Consider the following 19,244-nt stretch of genomic DNA (forward strand, 5'->3'; position numbering starts at 1 on the left):
CTGGAGCCCTCCTTGTCCCCTCTCTGGGTGGAATGCACCAAGAAAACACTAAGCTGGAGTTTAGCATCACCCCAGTTCAGTTCCTGCAATCTCCTCCATCCCTCTCCTAAAGGAGACAAGAAGAATGAAACAACAACAACAACAACAAAATCTGAGCAAATTACTGACTTCTGGGGGAAGATTGTACTGGAGATAGAGCCTTAATTATAATCCCTTTCAGCAGCTGAGGGTTTTGTTGTTCTATGGCCTCAATTCCAAAACTTGCTTGGTTCCTCAGCTTTGGTTGTGCAGAGAATCTCTCCCCCTGCTGGTAATTTGTTATCGGCTTCAGATCTACCTTGGCTTTGCCATTGGCTGGTGTTTTGGTGAGGACACCCCTGGGGCCATCACTGGAAGCCTGACAAGTTGTGCCCCTCTCCTCCTCCCCATTGCCGTGAATCAGGGACCACGTCGCCTCTCAATAACAAGTCTTGCTGATGTAAGAGAGCTGACAGCGACCCACCTTGCAATTAGTGGCATGTTTTGGAGAAATGCTAATAAGCACTCTGGTGAAGGAGAACCAGGGGAGGGAGGCGTGTGCTGTCTTGACTCAGCTTCTGCTGGGGTGAAGGGAGAAGAAAGGTGATTCTCAGCATCCACTGGATATGTTTGCATGGCTTCTCTCACCCCTACATGGGTGAAGACCCTTTCCCTTGGCCTGGGGCATCTTGTAATGGTTGAGCAGGTGAGGAGCCCTGGAGAAGAGGTCACTACCAATTTTAGATGCTATGCATTGGCTCTGGCTACCCAAGGAAAGTGGAGTCACCACCCCTGCAGGTGTTCAAGAAATGTGTAGATGTGACACTGAGGGATGTGTTCAATGGGGACGGTGGGGATGGATTGATGGTTGAATTAGATAATCTTAGTGGTCTGTTCCAACTTATGTGATTCCATGATTCTGCATGCATTGCCATCCTCTCCCCAGTGTTTTTTACAGCTTCTATGACTCTCCTCTTCCACAAGCACGTTATCGCCCATTTTCTTTTCTTTCCTTACTTTTCTGATAGGTACCACTTTGCAGCCTGCCATAGCAGGCCACTATTTCTTCAGGAACAGGAGCTGCCACCCCAAAATAACCCCAGCTCCATATTCCTGTAGCCCTCGACCCCTCTGTCCCCCCTCACAGGTCAGTGCCACTGGTTATAATTTGCACTACCCTAGCTCCAATCAGGATCTGGGGTATTATTTATCGTATTTAGTACCTGCCATCAGTCATGAAAACTTAACAAAGACCCCATTGGGTTTATCTATAGGCAGCTAAACAAACGTATCTTGCTCTCCCGTTATCTTCTTGTTAACAAAACACTATCAGGATGTTCTAAACATCAGCATTTACTGCACAAGAGCCCTTTATCTGGCATGATATAGAGAGAGCCCATCAATTAGTGCAGGGGGCTCGGAAATACCTGCAACGCTTTGCTCAAAAGTCCCAGCACCATCCCAGCAAGCGAATATCACTGTGTGTTTCTTGTTTCAAGCACCCCTCTGTGCGCTGAAAGAGCTTGATATGAGCAGAAATCATATGAAGTTATTGGGTTGTTTGGTTTTTTTCTATCAGTATTTTTTTTTAGTATCAAGCCAGGCAAGATGGAGAATTTCCATGAAAGGAGCTGTGCCAGAGCAGCAGCAGGAAGCTGGGTGATGCAAAGGATGGGGAAAAAAGAAATGAGTTTTGATTAAGAAAACTTTGATGTTTTGGAGGAAAACAGTGAGAAGTGCCATGAGATAATGCATCTCCAGGACAGCACAACCTTGGTGGCAGGATCAGTCTCTCTTAGGTTCCCCCATCACTGCAGTGTCCCATGGATGGACCAAGTCTTCAACCATGGGTGACTGGAGAAGTGGGCGCATCAGATCATGAGTACCAACCACTGAGAGTCCAGGGCTTTGCTTTCTCCAGAAAAAGAAAAAGCAACAACAACAACAACAAAAGACAAAGAAACTGCTTAATTACCATTTTAGCAGAGGAATTGCTTTTCTCTGTGTTAACCATGCTGAGCTGTGTTAACTGGACCAGTGACCCCTCACCCTCCTCCACAGTGGTTGAACCAGAGTGAGAAAGCGATTCTCCAGATAAATGCCAGATTGGGAGGCTTAACCCCATCTCCATTTTGTCTCCAATTATTTGAATATCTTGCAAAATGGGAGCTTTGTAAACAAGCACGTGGTCTGGTTTGGAAACTGCAATTGTCTCAAAGTGATGGTTTGATGCTGGGAGATATTTTCCTCTAGGTGGATCTCCAAGCTCAGGGCTTTATGCAATTACAGAAATTGAGCTCATGTGGACACACGGCCCTCCCCAGCATTTCAGAGTTCCCCAGTATCCTAGGAAAAGAACTGAGTGCCTAAGGTCGGTTGCTTTAGTTTCTAAATCGAACTGAAAACAAAATATAGTCCAGTGGGCATGGTGGTGGTGGGTAAATGGTTACACTAAGTGATCTCAGGGGTCTTTTCCTATCTTAATGATTCTACTATTCTGTTCTATGAAAAGGAGAAACAGGGGAGGATCTGGGACTGAGATGTCTTCTGCCTGGCTTTGACTAGGTAGCAACAAAATTTAAATGAAATAGATGATAAAACCAGTGAAACCAGTGACAGAAGGAGAAGGAAGATGGAATCAGACCTTTGGGCCAGGTCAGTGTAATTAGGAGCATGTTTTGCACAGGACACTGTAGGAGGGAGGCCAGAGAAGTGCAGCAATACAGAGAGATAACATCCTGAACCGTAGCTGGAGCTGTCTGGACAGAGAAGAGGAGGAGGCACCTTAGAAATTTCCTGGGAGCTTATCACCGTGGGCCATCTTCTCCTCCTCTTTCACATCCGCAGCAGCCCTGATGCTGCAGCAGTGTCCGAGCAGGCGCCCATCCCTCACCCTTCCCTGTGCTGTGGCTGCAAAAAGCCCTGGCAGGAGGGGGGGGGGCTGGAAATGTGGGCATCCAGAGATGGTTAGCTGCCTTTAAACAGAGACAGAAAGAGGCGATGCCTTCAGCCCAAGGCACTGAGAGGAGTGGAGCTGGTTGGACAGCATGAACTGAATTTGGATGTTTGTATGGGTTTGATGGTAATTTGATGGTAAAAAAAAAAACAACATAGAAACAGGAATATCTGAGTTGGAGGTGACCTTTAAATGCCATCTGGTCCAACTCCCCTGCAGTGAACAGGGACACCCACAGCTAGATCAGGGTGCTTGGAGTCATATCCAGCTTGACCTTGAGTGTCTGCAAAGATGGGGCATCCACCACCTCTCTGGTCAATATGTGCCAGTGCCTCTCCACCCTTATTCATGAAGATTAAAGGTGCTTTACCTCTTTCTCCTTTTATTTGCTAACTGAAAACCAGAGAATCACTGAATCATAGAATATCCCAAGTTGGAAAGCATCAATAGCATCAATAGCATCAAGTCGAAATTCAAACTCTATGTCTGAGAGTCTTGCCCAAACACTCTTTGAACACCTCTGGCACTTCAGGCTGTGCCCAGACAGCCAGTTCCATGCCCAGCACACTCTGGATGCAGAACCTTTTCTTTACACACCCTGACTCTCCTCTGACACAGCTCCATGCCATCCCCTCAGGTGCTGTCACTTACACCCCTGCTCTCCCCCCCCTCCCCCCCCCCCCAAAAAAAAAGGGGGGAGAAAACATAAACTAAAATGGTGAAATGCTACGGGTACCTAAAACCATCTCAGCCTGACTGAGGGTTAGAGTGGCTCTGCTGACAGGTGTGCAGTGCCGCTCATGACATCAGTGCCTTTCCCCACGCTGGTCTCAGTGGGAAATGGGCTGCTTGCTAAAAGCCAGCCCAAAGCGAAGCATCACATTCTGTCTCTGGAGGGAAGGGATCGGGCTGAAACCAAATCCAGCAGCACAGCCCCAGCTGGGGAAGGACTCAGTGGTGATGAGGACGCACCCGAGGTTAGCGGGGCCCTTTCCATCAGTACCAGGGGTGACTTTACCACCCTTAGACCATAACACCACAAGAAGGACCCCATGCAACATAAACCAGAGCCCAGGTAAGGCATCAAGATATTTAAAGTCCAAGAGATAGAACTTGCATAGAGAAGCAGCCCATTGCCTGTTATTTTGATATTTGTGTTCGGAAGGTTTTGCATGGCAAACCTCTGTGTGGGTTTACACCAGGAATTCACCTCTCACTGCTCTCATATCGTTGCTGTTGGCTGGTTTTTTTTCCTCCAGCTGCTATTAAAGTTACTCTTTGATAGGAGAACAAAAGGCAAATAGGAATCATTGGTGCAAAACCTCACCATCTAAGCATGATCTCTCTGGACCAGGAACCCTAAGCTCCTGATTTGTATGATATATACTTTGGGTACAATAATATCTACCGCGGTTATTATTACCTATATTACAAAGACCTCAATAAATAAATAAATATAAAAGGAAGGGACAGATGGAGAAAGAGAGAGCAGTAACACACATGCTGGCCAGTTCCTCTGTTAGGGGGAGGGAGGAAAAAAAAAAGAAAGAAAGAATAAAAGTTTAATAAACGTGTGCTGTGTTGTGGATGACTTTGTGGCGACCTTTGTTGCAAATGGCCTATGCATGCGGAATAATGGTCTCCGTGCAGAGAGGGAAATGGCTTAGTGCTATCATCGTTGCCTCGGTAACCATCAGAGTCTCCATCTAGCAGAGAGAAATGAGTTATGAAAAGGCTTGAGTGAAGAAGGGATTAACACATGATCCCAGGGACAGCATGTCAATCAAAATCAGCGGAGAAATTACACTGCTCTATTTGAGAATGTCTCCGGAAACGCAACCTTAGTGGGTGTATGTATGTGGATGCATGCAGGCATGATGGAGAGACGTGGAGCTCTGATCCTCCTACAGAATATATATGTTGCTGTATGGCATGTGCAGTGAGACATCTGCAAGCATTGGTGTGCTCAGACTCGTGCACTGCACGCTGCCTTCCCATGAGTGTGTAAGGTTGTGGCTAAACACACGTGCAAAAGGCATCGCTCTACAGGGATGCATCCCAGCACCAGTGCTCGCCCATATAGTGTTGAGCAAAAAGAGTGTTTGAATTAAAAAGAAAAAGCATAAGGAGGAAGCAGTTCCTTAGCAAAAGGCTCTAAATGCAAAAGCTGGGCGATATGGCTTTCGACCTTGGTGGCATCACTTGAATATCTCACCCCATGGTCTCACTAATGTGGAGGTCAAGGACATGAGCAGCAGACCCAGGACCAGACCACCTCAGGGCTGTTGATACCGTGGCCTCCCTGGTAGGTACAGCCCCTGGTACCGCTCAGCTGCCTGTAGCTGTGCACACATTTCCTATGGCAATTGTCTGCCTTGATTCAGCTGATGGGCTTTACATTACCTGGGACAGAAGTGAGTTCTCTGTTAATATCAGGAGCAAAATGGTGATTGCTGCAAAGGAGGTGGGGGGGAGGGGGGTGGTGTAGGTGGAGGAAGGGAGGGTGCTGCTGCAGGTTTGTCGCTGTGTGAGGCGAAAAGGCCTCACTATTTGTTCTGTCATTGGCCACCTCTGTAATAGAAAAAGTTTCTCTTCCAGGAAATTCTCTCTCTTTTCTATTTATTTATTTATTTATTTTTAAGCAGATGATTATGAACGGTGAAAGCGGAATTCCTCATTGGCTCATGGGCTGCCTGGTGAGCCAGCCAGGGAAGGGCAAGAGCCCCCAAAGTTACCACTGAGCCCACTGTGGAGTGTGGTTGCTCACTTTTGTGCACCCCATCTTCGTTCCATGTCCTTTTGCATGATCCCATCCTTGCACACCCCGTGCATGGCTTACCCTGCAGCCGATACTACAGCTTTGGTTATAGGGAGCATTGCTCCTGATTTGGTTATAGAGGAAATGCACCATTTTCCAGCCATTCCAGCCACTACATAGGCTTTCCCATCCTGCCATGCCCCATTGAACACCACCACACTCTGGATGCCATTTCCCCAGCCCCTCTCCCTCCAGCCCTGTCTCACTCCTAGGACCACAAACTCACACCCATTTACTCTCTCCTCCAGCCCTGCCCTAACACATATTTTCCCAGAGCACACACAACCTCCTTGTGCCCATCTTTGCATTTTTCACCCTGCTTACTCTCTTCACCCACAACCTTGTACCTTATCTCAACATTTCCAGCACCCACAGCTGCACCTTCCATCTGGGACCCAGCATTTGGGATGGAGCCAAAGTCCAGCACCAATGGATGGGGGCACCCCAGGACCAGCAACAAACCCAACACCCCTCCATCACCCCATCCCAGGCTTTTTTTGGAGGCTCTCCAAGCTCCACACCTCTCCCCATACCCTGTACCCTTCCTTGCTTTCACTTCTCCCAGATTTATTCCCCCTCCACTTCCCATTCCTTCCCTCCCCCCCGCACATCCCAGCCTCCCACACAAGTTTAAAGCCATCAGCCCAGCCAACGGTTAACCAAATCGCCTTGACCTCACTGCTATTTGATATTCGCCTCCTTGACACTCATTTAGGAGTGCGCAGCGGTAAAGCAGACATTGGACAAGTCCAGTCTGAAACCAAAGCCCTATGAAAGGAGGAGAGAGATCAGAAGAACCTGATAGCCAGGAACTTGTTCTCTCCAAAGGCTTTCTGGACATTTAGCCTGGATCAGGGGTCCGTGGAGCGCCAGTTCGTCGCCAAGCAGGGTGTAAACGTTAAATGTTAGCTATTTGTTCCAGAGATTGGCATGAAGATCGAGCCTTTCTGCCTCCTCTCCCCACCCGCCCCCCCTCCTGCAGTCTCTCCAACCCGTCCAGAGTCTCACAGACACTCATTCATTAGCGGTTTAATAACCCTCCCGACGTGATAACATCCTTTACTCCCGGCTCTGCCAGCGGAGGTGACCCTGGGCGGGGGGCTGCTTATTCGAGATGCTCCGGGGAGAGAGGTGGGGGAGGAGGGAAAAGGATTGTGGCTGCAATTGCCAGGTGAAGAAAGCATCTTCCTCCTCCTCACTCCCCAAATCCCCCTAAAGAAAGAAAGAAAGACAACAAAAAAACCCAAACCTTCGGAGATCCAGTTCTATAAAACCTACTGGGTAACTCAATCTGGTGGCACCGGGGTCCCCAGGCACCCTTGTGGAAGGGGAGACACGATGAACACTGCCTCCCGTGCCCCCTGCCCCCCATTCCTGTCTCCTCATTCTCCCCATCCCTGGCTCCCCTATTCCCCATCCCCAGTTCCCCCTAACACCATCCCCGCTTCCCCCTATCCCCATCCCTAATTCCACCCTCCCTCCCCTAGTTACCCATGTGGGATGCAGAGATGCTGGCGGTACCTCACCTGACCAAGCCCTATATTATTTTAAATGGCTCTAATTCAGCATTTATCTCGTTTGCCCCGTAACTGCAGATCCAGCATCTGAAGCAACCTTTGGAAACTCCGATTAGTTCAGCTTCCGCTCAGTGCCTTTTCCTCCCTTTCCTTTCTCCCCCGTTTTTTCGCTCTCTTTTCTCTGCGACTTTCATGCACCGCAGATAAGATATAAAATGCTCTATCGGGATACTGTAATATTAAAGATCAAAAGTGGCATCAATTGAAGACCAAACGCACGGAAAACAAAGGGGAAGGCTGAGAGATGTTCATCAGCTAATTACAACTGCAAATATTATGCAAATTTATCTTGGCGCAGAAATGGAGAAAGCGAGTTTAAGTGCAGAGATAATGCCGGAATATTGAATGTTCAGCTGAGGGTGGGATGCGGTCCAATAAATTCATCTGAGGGCGAAGCGGTGTTATATGTGTGTATGTTCCTATCGAACATCTGTGCTTCAAATTGGGAGGGGCGGAGGGTGGGGGGGGGAGGTAGAGGGGGGATCAAAATTGCGGTTATAATTGATACTTGAAATTCCTCGACAAATATTGCAGGAAGGTGGAGGAACAGTGGGGAAACCGAGACTGACGTTCGTCTGGGGTTTGAGACACCCAGCAGAGGAAAGGAGGAACCTACAGCGGGGAGAGGGGCAGCTGCCCCCTCTCGATCCCCCTCCCACCATCCGACGGCAGCCGGCCCTATAAGAAAAAGGGGAAACAAATTATTTTCAACCTTATTTCGGAAAGAGTCCCCACCCTGCCTGGAAATTAAGGAAAAAAGATAAATAAATAAGTAAAGGGAACGAGCTGGACCCGGTTAATGATTAAACACGGTCCCTGCGTAGAGCCAAGAAAGGGATGGAGAGAAGTTAAACCGGGTAGGGAAGGCGGGCAGCACCTGTGCTCGGGAATGTCGGCTTCGAAAGTGAATGGCGTAAGGGAGATAGGGGGGAAAAAAGAGAGAGAAAGAAAAAAAAAAAGGAGGGGGGTGGGGGGGGGGGGGGAGGAAGGAAAAAATAAATAAAAAGGAGATAATGATAATAATAATTACAATTTTAAAAGAAATGAAAAGCGGAGGAGGGAATGGGGTCCTGGGCACCATCTTCTCGCCCCACGGAATAAAAAGGAAGGGATGCTCTGAGGACTCGAGAGCAGCACCGGCCCCTCGAGGGGTTCTGGAGGGGGACTGGAGCCTTTTTGGGGGTGTTCTTTGGGCACTTGACCAAAGCGGCGACGTTCAGCCAAGGGGAACTGTTGGGATGTGGTGGGAATCCCCCCGCCCCCAAAAAGGGGGTGAACGGTGGCAGACAACGGCGGGTGGGGAGGGAGACGTGGAAGGCTCGTTCCCTTCCAGGAGTCAAACGAATGAATCCAAATATCAGCACATCTCCTCCTTGTCCAACCCCGGCAGCGATCCGGCAGTTCAATGCGGACTCCCATTCCGTTCTCGCGGCCGTAAACGCGGAGCAAGCTTTTATTTGCATACAAAGCGACCCGCGGAGTTTCTTCTCCAGTTGAGGAGAAATGCTTTAAAAAGGGAGCGGGGGGGGGGGGGGGGGGGGGGACAAAGAGGGGCGGGGGGGGGAAATAATAACAGTAATAATAATAAAAGGAGGCAGAAAGAAAGCGGAGAGAGGCTGCCAGCAGAAACCTTATCGATTTTCGCGATGCCCGTATTTATTTGGCGGCGAGGCGGGGAGAAAATTGAGCATTATTGGCAGCCCTCCTTTATACACACACACACGTATATATATACACATATAAAGAGAGAAAGACTCAAATTGTGTGTTGTCTTGACCCAGCTCCGCGCTCTCTTCAGTGCATATGATGCGTTTATTTCCCCCGAAATAAAAGGAAATAAATTGTTGGGATCTCGCAGCAGCTCGGGTCGATATTCCGAATTTCAGACACTCTAATTAACCCCCCCTCCCCCCCCCCCCCCCCCCCCCCCCCCCCCCCCGATTTTTTTCTTAATTATTATTGCTGCTATTATCAGATCTACCATATATTTTCCCCATTAAAACAAATACAGAATAAAAACATCTCCCCTCCCCCCAAGACACAACCAGCCTAAAAACAGCTTAATAGAAGGGAGGGGAACCCTTATTATTTTATTTTATCTTATTTTATTTTTATTTTATTTTATATTTTATTATATATATATATTTCCCCAACGCTGCCCATCGCTTTCTGCCATCAGATTCATTGTGATGTATTAGATGCAATAAATTATCCCATGTAACAAAACATTGGGAGCTGAAAGGGTGATAATCTGGAAAGCAGAGATAAGGATTCATTATTCCGAATCATTATGAATCCAACGTTGCCTCTGACTTCTTTCTTAATCAGCTCCTCTGATCCTGGATATGTGAGCAGCACAGATAAGGAAAGAGTCATTTATAATTCTGCACCTCGTCTAATATTTTAAATAAAGTCAGAGGCAAGAAAACGCCATAAAAACACAGGCGAGAGCGGCTCCGAATGAAATATCACTCCGATGTTGTTGGAGCCGCAGTAAGATTTAATTAAAAGCCCCCACTTCCACGTGCTTTATGTATTTTTGTAAGTGTGTTTTGCACCTTGAGAGGAATTTGTTGGCCGGGTTTGACTTTGTTCCCCGATCTCTGGTTCGTGTAAGCGGGAGGTGAAGGCGGAGGGGGAGGGTGGATGGTGGGGGGGGTGGGGGGGGGAGGAATTGTTTGTAGTTCCGACCCCTCCCCGCGCCCACACGAAGGGATGGAGGGCGATGCTACCAACGTCGGAGGCTGCGTTAGGGGTGGGGGGGGCCGCCGTTTAGCGAATACATTCCGTGCACACAAAGCGCAGGATCGATGCCAAAGGGGCTGATTCGGGGAGTTCTCCCCTTCGGGAACGAAGATGGTGGCTTTGATGTGACAAAACAGCCCGGTGTTGAGGAGGGATCGCAACGGGAATGATCGGACATCGGCAACTTTTCGCCGGGATGGGGGGTGCGAAAGGGTGGGTTCTCCCTCCGGAGCAGTTTAATTATAGCGAATAAAACACCCCGAGCTTTTTTCTGCTGCCCTTAATCGGTAACAATAACGTGTGGATTGGATTTATGGACGGTCCGACTGCAAATCCCGGTGCGGGCGGAGCCGAAATCGATGTGTGTGCGTGTGCGTGTGTGGAGGTATTTATTTGGGTGCATATACGTAGAGGTGTTCTCAGCCCCGAAGAATCAGAGCTTCCATTTGGTTGAAAACAAGAGGAATGCATCTATTTCTGTGTATATGTATTTATTAAATGACCGCTCGCTGTCCATATATTGCTTTGGCATCTATTCGGAGCTAAACTGCAGGCATCGAGGAAAGGCTGCGATATTTATGATAAACCCCGGCTGCCATTTAGAGCCTCATTAGTTATGTTTAACCTCTGGATCGCCGGAGAGCAGAGCTGGAAAGAAACTCGAGGCGCGGGGGTGAAGGGTCTGCCTGCGTATACGTGTGTGTATACGTGGGTGTGTAGACGTAGGTGTGCATATACGTGGGTGTGTAGACGTGGCTGCGCCTATGCCCAAATTCCCACCCAGCTCTCCCACCAACCCAAGGGAACTCGGGAGACAATAGCAGCGGGACTCCATCTCTCTGGGCTTCCCGTGTGTGTGTGTTTCTTTTTCCTAAAGGATCCTCTCTTTTTCGTTCCACGATGAGCTCAGACAGTCGAGACCCAACGCCTTCCCATCCTTTTCTTTCTTTTTAATTCTTTTTCTTCTCTTTTTTTCTGGGCAGTTTTGGAAGGACCCGGCAAACATCACCTCCCTCTCGCAGCTCAATACGGGGGCAAGCAAATCTCTCCCCCCACTGGTGGGGAACGAACGCTCCGAGTGTTTCTAGCTATACACACCTATATACGTGGCTTTTCTGTACGAATCTCACCCCATCGTTTCAACGCAAAACACACAGTCCAGAGCTCTAGAAAAATAAACAAATAAATAAACCCCACACATTATATTTTTTACCCTTTTCCATAGCAAAGCCACATTTCTGGGCAAGAGGACTTGGGTTGATGGGTGTCCGAGCTGTTACCATCCATGTTTCACTGCAGGAAGGCCTCCATCCGCAGCTCTAATGAGCCCGAAGTTATTACCTTAATTGAATGTGTTTTCTAAAGATAGAATTGGGAGGCGATCGCGTTACCTTTCACCTTATAGAGTCACTCTAGAAGCGGAGATAGCGAACTCCCAGCGTCAGCAGAAAAAAAATCCGGGACTTAGAGCCTGTATATATATACATACATATATATATATTTCTCTGTGCTATCAATTTTCACTCCTTTTTTTTTTTCACCTTTTTTAAACAGATCTCTGCCTGAATATGGCCCGGAGCGGATGGCTGTACTTCCACGCAGACCTTCACGAGTGGGTGGGTGCCCCGAGGAGTGGCACGGATGCAAGAATCCATTTTAATAACAAAACCCAACATCACCCAAATGCGTCTCGTTATTTTAGAGCAATAGAGGGGGGAAAAAAATATGTATATATTTTTTCTAGTCGAGAGGTGCAGAGAAGAGGGACGTGGAAAAGGGGCCACGTCGAGGCTTGCAGAATTCGGTTGGATAGACACGAGTGGGTATCAACATGGAAAATCAGTCGTGTGGTCCCCTCGTGTCCCATTCCCTTCCTCTTTATCGGTGCAGAATTTGGGGCATCCCTCGGAGCTGACGGCCCTACAGCGGCACGGGGGTGTTGCTTTCCTTATAGCCTCCCCATTCAGGGATGCGGCCCTCGGAATCCTCCAGCGATGCGTTCTCGTTGGGAGGGGGACATTTTGTCCCGGCGTGGAAATACACGGTGTCGGGGCTCGATCCTTGAGCAGCAGCTCCACGCTGCTTTTTGGAGGGAGTTCGGTCCGTAAGAGGACAGAGAGGGGACTGACACCTCCTGTTAGGGGATGTGGTTGGACTTCTTTCTTTCTGTTATTAAATTTTATTATTCGCACTCTTTTTTTCCTGCGGGGATTTAGAGCCTTTCACACACATATGTCATAATAACAACAATAATAGCAGCAATAATCATAATATTAATAATCATGAAAAGAAAGGGCCCCTACAAATCCCTCCCGAGGAGGAGGGGGGGGAGGGGGGGGAGGCAATGAGATGGCACAACCCCTCGCAGTTATAATGTCACCGCTTTTCCTCGAAAGCTTTTGATGCAACCGGAGCGAGCCCCGCTGCTATGTGCGCGATCACACTCTCGGTTATTATTCTTTTTCCCTCTCTCTCTCCTGCCAGTGACAGTCGTTGCCGGGACGGGTTACATCACGCTCACAACGCTACGAGCCCCGAGATCTGGCTCGTCCCCGCCCCATGCGATTATTGGGATGGGTGTGTAGAGAAATAGCCCATCATCTTTCTCTCCCTCTTTCTCTGCCCTTTCCCAACCCGGAAGAGCTCTGATCTTCAGCCCAGCCCGAAGGAGGAGGAGGAGAAGGAGGAGGAGGAGGAGGGCAGGGTGGCGGTGGGCGTTCGGAGGATGCGGCTCCCCCAGGTTTTCCCCCTGGGTGGCAGCTCGCGACATGCCAGCAGCCGCCCCGCTCCGCCCGCACTCCTGCGCTGAGAGCTCCAGCGGAGCGGGACACCACAAAAAGCATCTCCCCAGGTCAGTGAGCGCTCCTTTTGTCCCCCTCCATCACTTTCTTCTTTCATTCCTTCTCCCGTCCAACACTCTCCCCCTCCTCCCCCCCTACTGTTCCCCCCCAACCGCCCCAGACCCTCGGATCCTCACCTCCACCTTTTACTCCTTCTTCCACGTGGAGGGTATTCGGCTCAAAGGGCAGCAGTGGACTCAAACTCAACCCCCCCCACCCAAACATTTACTGCTTATTTTGGGTCGGAGGAGCCGTCTTTTCGCGTTGACCTTGGGGAAACGTATCCCCGAAATGTGGGGAGAGGGTGGGAAGGAGCTGCTTTCCTCCTTTGCTGATGGGTTTAGGGGCGAAGGAGCGAGGATGGGATGATGCGGGTTGAATGGGACAAGGCTCTGGCTGCGAAATATCCATCTCGGGACGGAAAGAGATGAGTACAGGGCCTGGATTCGTATGTATGTGCATATGTATCGGTATATACGCAGACACTCATATGCCTAACCGATACTGCCGTGTAGCGTGTGTGCAGACAGAGCATTTCGGCTATGTGTTCCCACTCGCAGTATCCACCGATGTGCTCCTTGTCTATCCATTCACGGAGTACATCATATGAACTGTGCGTTCATACAGTACACACGCAGTATATTTAATGCTATATACAAGTACGAGGAAAAAATATGTGATAGAATACCTAAGAAACATATGCGTCTAATAGGATGTAATTAGGGCGAGCCCCCCCGCCTCCCCGTTCATAGCCCTATTTTTACGCCTCGTACACCCAAATCACTGCTTCTCTCCCTCACCCCTCACCTCCGCTCATCCCTCCCCCATTTTTCGCCCCGGGTAAATACTCGTCTTGACCAAAAAAATGCGTCAGATGTCATTGAGAGCCTTCAAAAGAGAAAGGGAGGAAAAAAAAAATATATGTGTATATAACTCAGTTCCTGTCACCTTCACGTGCGGCGAGCTCTGGGTGACGGATTTTAGTGCAAGCGGGTAATTAATAACTGCTGACCCTGCTGGTTCGCCCCGTTATTTATGGGCCGCAGGTGTGGAGCTCCCCGGACACCGGGGCACAGACGGGGAGGGGGGGGGGGCACTGAGGGTCCCGGGGACCGAGGGAGAGGAGAGCAAGGATGGGGGTGAGGAGAAGGCAGAGCATCCTGCGGGGCTTTGCTCCAGGCTGGGGCGAAGCTCTTCCATCTCCTCGGGGATGTTATTTTATTTTTACGTTTATTTTTAACGGAGCAGAGGAGCTGGTGGGGTGGGGAAGGGGGGGTGGGGGTCATTTCAAAGGGAAAAAAGGCCGAGGGTGGATGGGGAACAGGGTGAGGGGACACCTTTGGGAGACGATATCTCGGGGGACTGGGGTCCAGAGCGCCTTTTCAGGGAAAAATATAAGTAATAATAATGTGGCAAATTTGCTAATCGAAGCAGATTTTGCCCTCCCAACATCTGAATTTGGGAGCTCGGGGCAGTAAAAGCGAAGCTCTCATTCACAGAACGGAGCGTGCCGGTGTTACATGGGGGGGGACCGTGGAGGTGCAAGGTCAGTTTTGGGATGCTGGGACATCTCGGAGCCCACGGCAGCTCTGACACTCCCGGAGCGAATCGCTGGGGCTGAAATTAAGGGGGGGGTGTAAAGGGAGAGGGGGGGGGGGGTCGAGATACGGCCCCGCGCTTCGGGAAGGAGCAGCTAGGAATTGAGCTGTCGCTTCTCACGTCGGGCGGTTTGTGAGCTCTGCTTTATCCTTAAACCCTCCATTTTATTTTATTTTATTTTTTAATTATTATTTTCAAGAAAAAAATAATAAAAAATCATTAAACCCAACGGCAGCTTCACCGTTTCTAGGAAGCGCGAGGAAAATCGTGCTTTTCATGCTTAAAACTCCCACAGGCAGCCCGAGGGGTGCATTGCCTTTGCTTCTATCCACACAACCCTATTGCTCAGAACGGTCCAAGGCAATAAAGCAGAGCCGAGAAAGTCCCTTCCAAGTGCCTGAACCGGGCGGTGCGGTGGTGCATCCAACCCGGCTTCCTCCAGCGCTCGGTACTGAATCGGCCGATGGTAATTGTAGGGATATAATTTGTTTTAAAACCTCCATTGTAGGGAAATGAAATAATAAATTTACTCCTTTATTATTATTATTATTACTACCATTATTATTTTTCGGTTGTTAACACGGATTTCCTTAATCTCACCGGATATATATATATATCTTTTTTTGGGGGGTGTGGGATTTTTAATGATCCCTATTATTTTTCCCTCTTCCTTTCTCCATCTTTCGTGTTTTTCTCGGCCAGAAGCCGAAGAGCGGAGCGGGTGGCAGCGCTGCCCGCGGCCGCGACCGGGTTTGCGCAGCGCGGATCTTCTCCGCGAACCTTGGAGAGGGGGAAAGAAAGAAGGAAAGGAGTGGGGAGAAGAAAGAAATAAGAAGGAGAACACCTTTTTCACCATCGCCCTCCGAGAAAGGACAGAACGGGGGGGGAAATAAAAGGGAGAAAATAGACTTACCGAGCGTGAAACCGGGGCTGCGCTACGGGAAAAAGGAACAGAAAAGGAAGGAGAGAAGGGAGCGGCGCTGGGTCCCATCCAACCGGGGGGGAACGCGGACACCCCGCACCCCCCGCCCCGCTCCGCGGTAGTGCCGCGCACTTTGGGGAATGTGTTGGGAAGGGGGTGGGGGGTAGAGGTCGCCGCTGGGACTTGCGGAGCCGGTTTTGATCTTTCTCAGCATATCTCTCTCTTTTTTTTTTTTCTTCCTAAACTCCTGCAGTGTCCCGGGGCAGTCGCCCTCCTCTCAGCTTCAAAGATACGGAGGAGAGGGGAGGAGGTGGAGTGGGGGGGTGGGGAGGAGGCGAAAGAAAAGTCCCACTCTCTCTCTGTCCTCCCCAGTTCTAATTCTTTGGCAGAGCACGGTTTTTCCCCTTCTTTCCCCCCTCCGTAGCAATTTCTTTTCTCATTTTTTTCTCCCCCCCCTCCCCCCCTTTTTTTTTCCCCTGAAAAAAGGCATATATGTGTGTGTAGGGGGTTGAATGTTGCACGAAGGGATTAAAAATTCTCACCCGGTGTCACCAGGCGCTGATTTGTGCTCTCGCTGTATTTGCATTGCCCGGCGCTGCTTTGTGTGTGCGCGTGTGTTCGTGCTTTCCCTCCCGATCTTCTCGAAAGGGAGAGAAATGAATTATTAGAAGGGAACGGAAACAGGGAGATAGACGCGATTTTTAAACAGAAGTGAGACAGAGCAGCCACCCCCTAGGGCTGGGTTCAGTGCGGAGGGATGGGCTGACATGGAATGGGGTGCGCTGAATGGAAGGAGGTGGAAACGCCGTTCTCTGACATTCTGTTATTGCTAATATCATTACTACTGCTTTATTTATTATTTCTGCTGACTTGCGCCTCGGTTTCCCCGATAGTGAGAGGGAAGAAGTTGGGGAGAACTGGGGGAAGAGATGGTAATTCCTGATTCGTGAAAAGGAATCATCATCATCATCATCAAATAAGAAGGGAGAAAAAGAGAAATATCCCTTCTTCTCCCCTTCTTTGTCCAACCCGGGATTATCGCACCGGAGACCGCAGCCTTCCACCCGCACCGCGGGAGGGGTCGATGCGCACATGGGAGGCAGCGCTGCTCCCTCCCCCGTCCCCTTTTTGCCTTCGGTAGAGCACAAGTTGTAATACAGAGGGCAAAAATCTTTGGGAGTTCTGCCCTGGGCCGTGTCCTCTCCGTAACCCTCCGATTCGTAGCTCCCGGCTGTTTGTACAGCTTTACCTGTACTATTCTGGTACCCTGTAAAAACCCCAGCCCGGCGAACGTAACTTAATCCGCTTTCAGTCAATTGTCGTCTAAAAGGGGGCTGGGGGCTCGGGAAGCGAGGGGTGGGGGTGAGGGTTGGGGTGGGGGTTGGAGGAGGGGGCTTTTTGCCTGTCCCCGCCCTGAGCAGAGGCAGTGGAATCCACGGTGGTGCCAATGGTGGGCAATGGGGTCCCCAGAACCAGAACTCAGCCCCGATATCTACTGTAACATTAGGGCTTGGGATTGATTATGCCTTTTGGATGGTCACTTGCAAGGGAGAGGTTAAGGTGGGTCTCCCCGTGTCTCTGAGTTTTTCTTCTTTTTCTTCTTTTCTCAATTTGGGACTTTCAGACGCTTCCACCAAACCTATTCTGACCTCTCAGCTCCAGGACTCGCCCCATTCCCCCCATCCCGCCTCCGTCTCTCCAGTTGAAAGATGCTGGCTGCCAGCAGCTCCCCCCATTCTCCCCCACCACCCCACCCCTACTGCCCCCCCGCTGCAGAATTAACCCCCGCGCCTTTATCTGGCGGCTGGTGGCGATCGTGGGGCTAATTGCTCCAACAATGGGCTCCTATTAGCGCCGGGCTGTCACTGGAAACCCTGCTGGGGGCTGCAGGGAAGGGGGGGGGTGGGTTGCGAGGTGATGGATCTGCAGCCACAGCCTGGGAAAAGGACGGTCAAGGCCAGCGCTCCTTCCATCAACCCTGGGGATAGCGAATTAACCCGACAGGGGCTTGAGGGGGGGAGGGGGGGGGAGAGCAAGGGATTGGGGGGGAGAGGGGGGAAGGAAATATGAATTTGCTCTCATTTTTTTTATTTTTGAAGGTGGGCTGTTTTTGCCCTCCCCACCACTGCTCTCTCCCGGCTAAGAAAGGTATAGAAAAAACTCGGAGTAGAAACCCAGGGTCAGATGGAGAAAAGTTGATTTAAAGTTGGTGTCCACCCCGAAGCGGGGCTGTGGCGATGCGTAGGTTCTCGGTGTCCCCTCCGTCCGTCCCGTCGGGGCCCTCAGCACCGCTCCCTTCCTTTCCCCACCACTGACCGCACCACCGAGTGGTGGACTTTCCCTCTCCTCCCCCCCCTCCCCCCCCCTCCCCCCCCCCCCGCTTTCTTCTTAAATAAATATTTAACTGCTATTTGATTGAATTGCATTTAATTATATCCTATTTTAAAATATTCCATTTTATCCCCCCCCGTTTCTTTTTGCTCGTTCTATTTTGCCTTAAGCATTCATCGTCCTCCGAATAGCTGAAGGATGGCGACTTCGCAGTCCTTCCCCTACCCCTGGATAGGGGCAGAGGCACGTTTTCTCTATTCTTCAGCAATTTTGTGACCTCGAGAGGGAATTTCCCCTCCTCTGTGCTCCCACCGCTGTAGGTCCCAGAGCTGTAACAACGGCAGCAGAACAGGGGAGGGGTGAGGTGTGTGTGTGTGTGTGAGGGGGGTGTTCCAACCCACCTGCCCCGAGCTCGGCGCTAAGACATTCTCCGATCAGTGTTTTAAAAGGGATTTGTTTAAAGTGACTTTTTCAAAGTGCTGGAGAGCAAATCTCATCCACGGGGATGGCTTAGGGTCAAGGAAATCGTAGGGAGCGGGGATAATAAAGGGAGCACTTCCACGTCCATAAAATACATTTAGGGCTGGGAAGGCGGAAAGTTTGTGCTAACAGATGATTAGTAAGTGAGGTGCTCCGCTCTCCCCCCCTTCACCCTCGTTACTCTAATGTTCCTCTCCTGCCGTCCTAATGGACTGCTGGGAACGCTGTCCGGCTCCCCCCGCTCGGCTTCGGCGATGTCTGCTCGGCCGGGCTGCAAAGGGGGATTTGTCCTCGCAGCCCGGGGTGTTCATCCCCCGTCCACTTGATATAAAACATCCCCTAGATGCCCTCTCCCCGTTTATCCCCACGGGGTGCCTTTTCCATGTGGCTGAGCTGCTCTCTTGGTTCCTTTTCCCCGCATTTGTTTATGCCCCGAATTATAGTAATATATACCGCAAATAAGATTTTACTCGCCCTAACCAAGAAAAACGATATTTCTGTGTACCATCTCTAAAGCTGAGTGGGTCGAATCAGCTCCTCACTCAGCGAGGGTGTAAAAAACGCGTTTGAAAATGGGCGCAAGGACCCGGCGCATCTGCTGCAGGCTACGCCGGTCGGGGAGCGGGCAGCGATTTCCGTCGGCTCACAGCGCGGAGCGGGGGCTGCGCGGGAGGCGCTGCGGAACCGCGGCTTTTAATGAGCCCCCCCCTGTATGAAAGGGCTGAGAGGCGCTTCCTCCGGCAGCCGGGTAGAGTCTGGCGTGCTGCTGCGCGGGGAGACAGCGCGCAAAGAGCGGCCCTGTAAGTCACTTATTTCTTTCATTCTTTCTTACTTTATTTTCCTAACCCTTTTTCCTTTCGCCACATTTTCTCTTTCCTTTCTCTCCCTTTCCTTTTCATTTCTTTTTCCTTTTCTTTCTCTCTTCTTTTCCTCTCCTTTCCCTTTCTTCCCCTCTGTT

Source organism: Excalfactoria chinensis, chromosome 1 (genome assembly GCF_039878825.1).
Source record: "Excalfactoria chinensis isolate bCotChi1 chromosome 1, bCotChi1.hap2, whole genome shotgun sequence".
NCBI classification, from domain to species: domain Eukaryota; kingdom Metazoa; phylum Chordata; class Aves; order Galliformes; family Phasianidae; genus Excalfactoria; species Excalfactoria chinensis.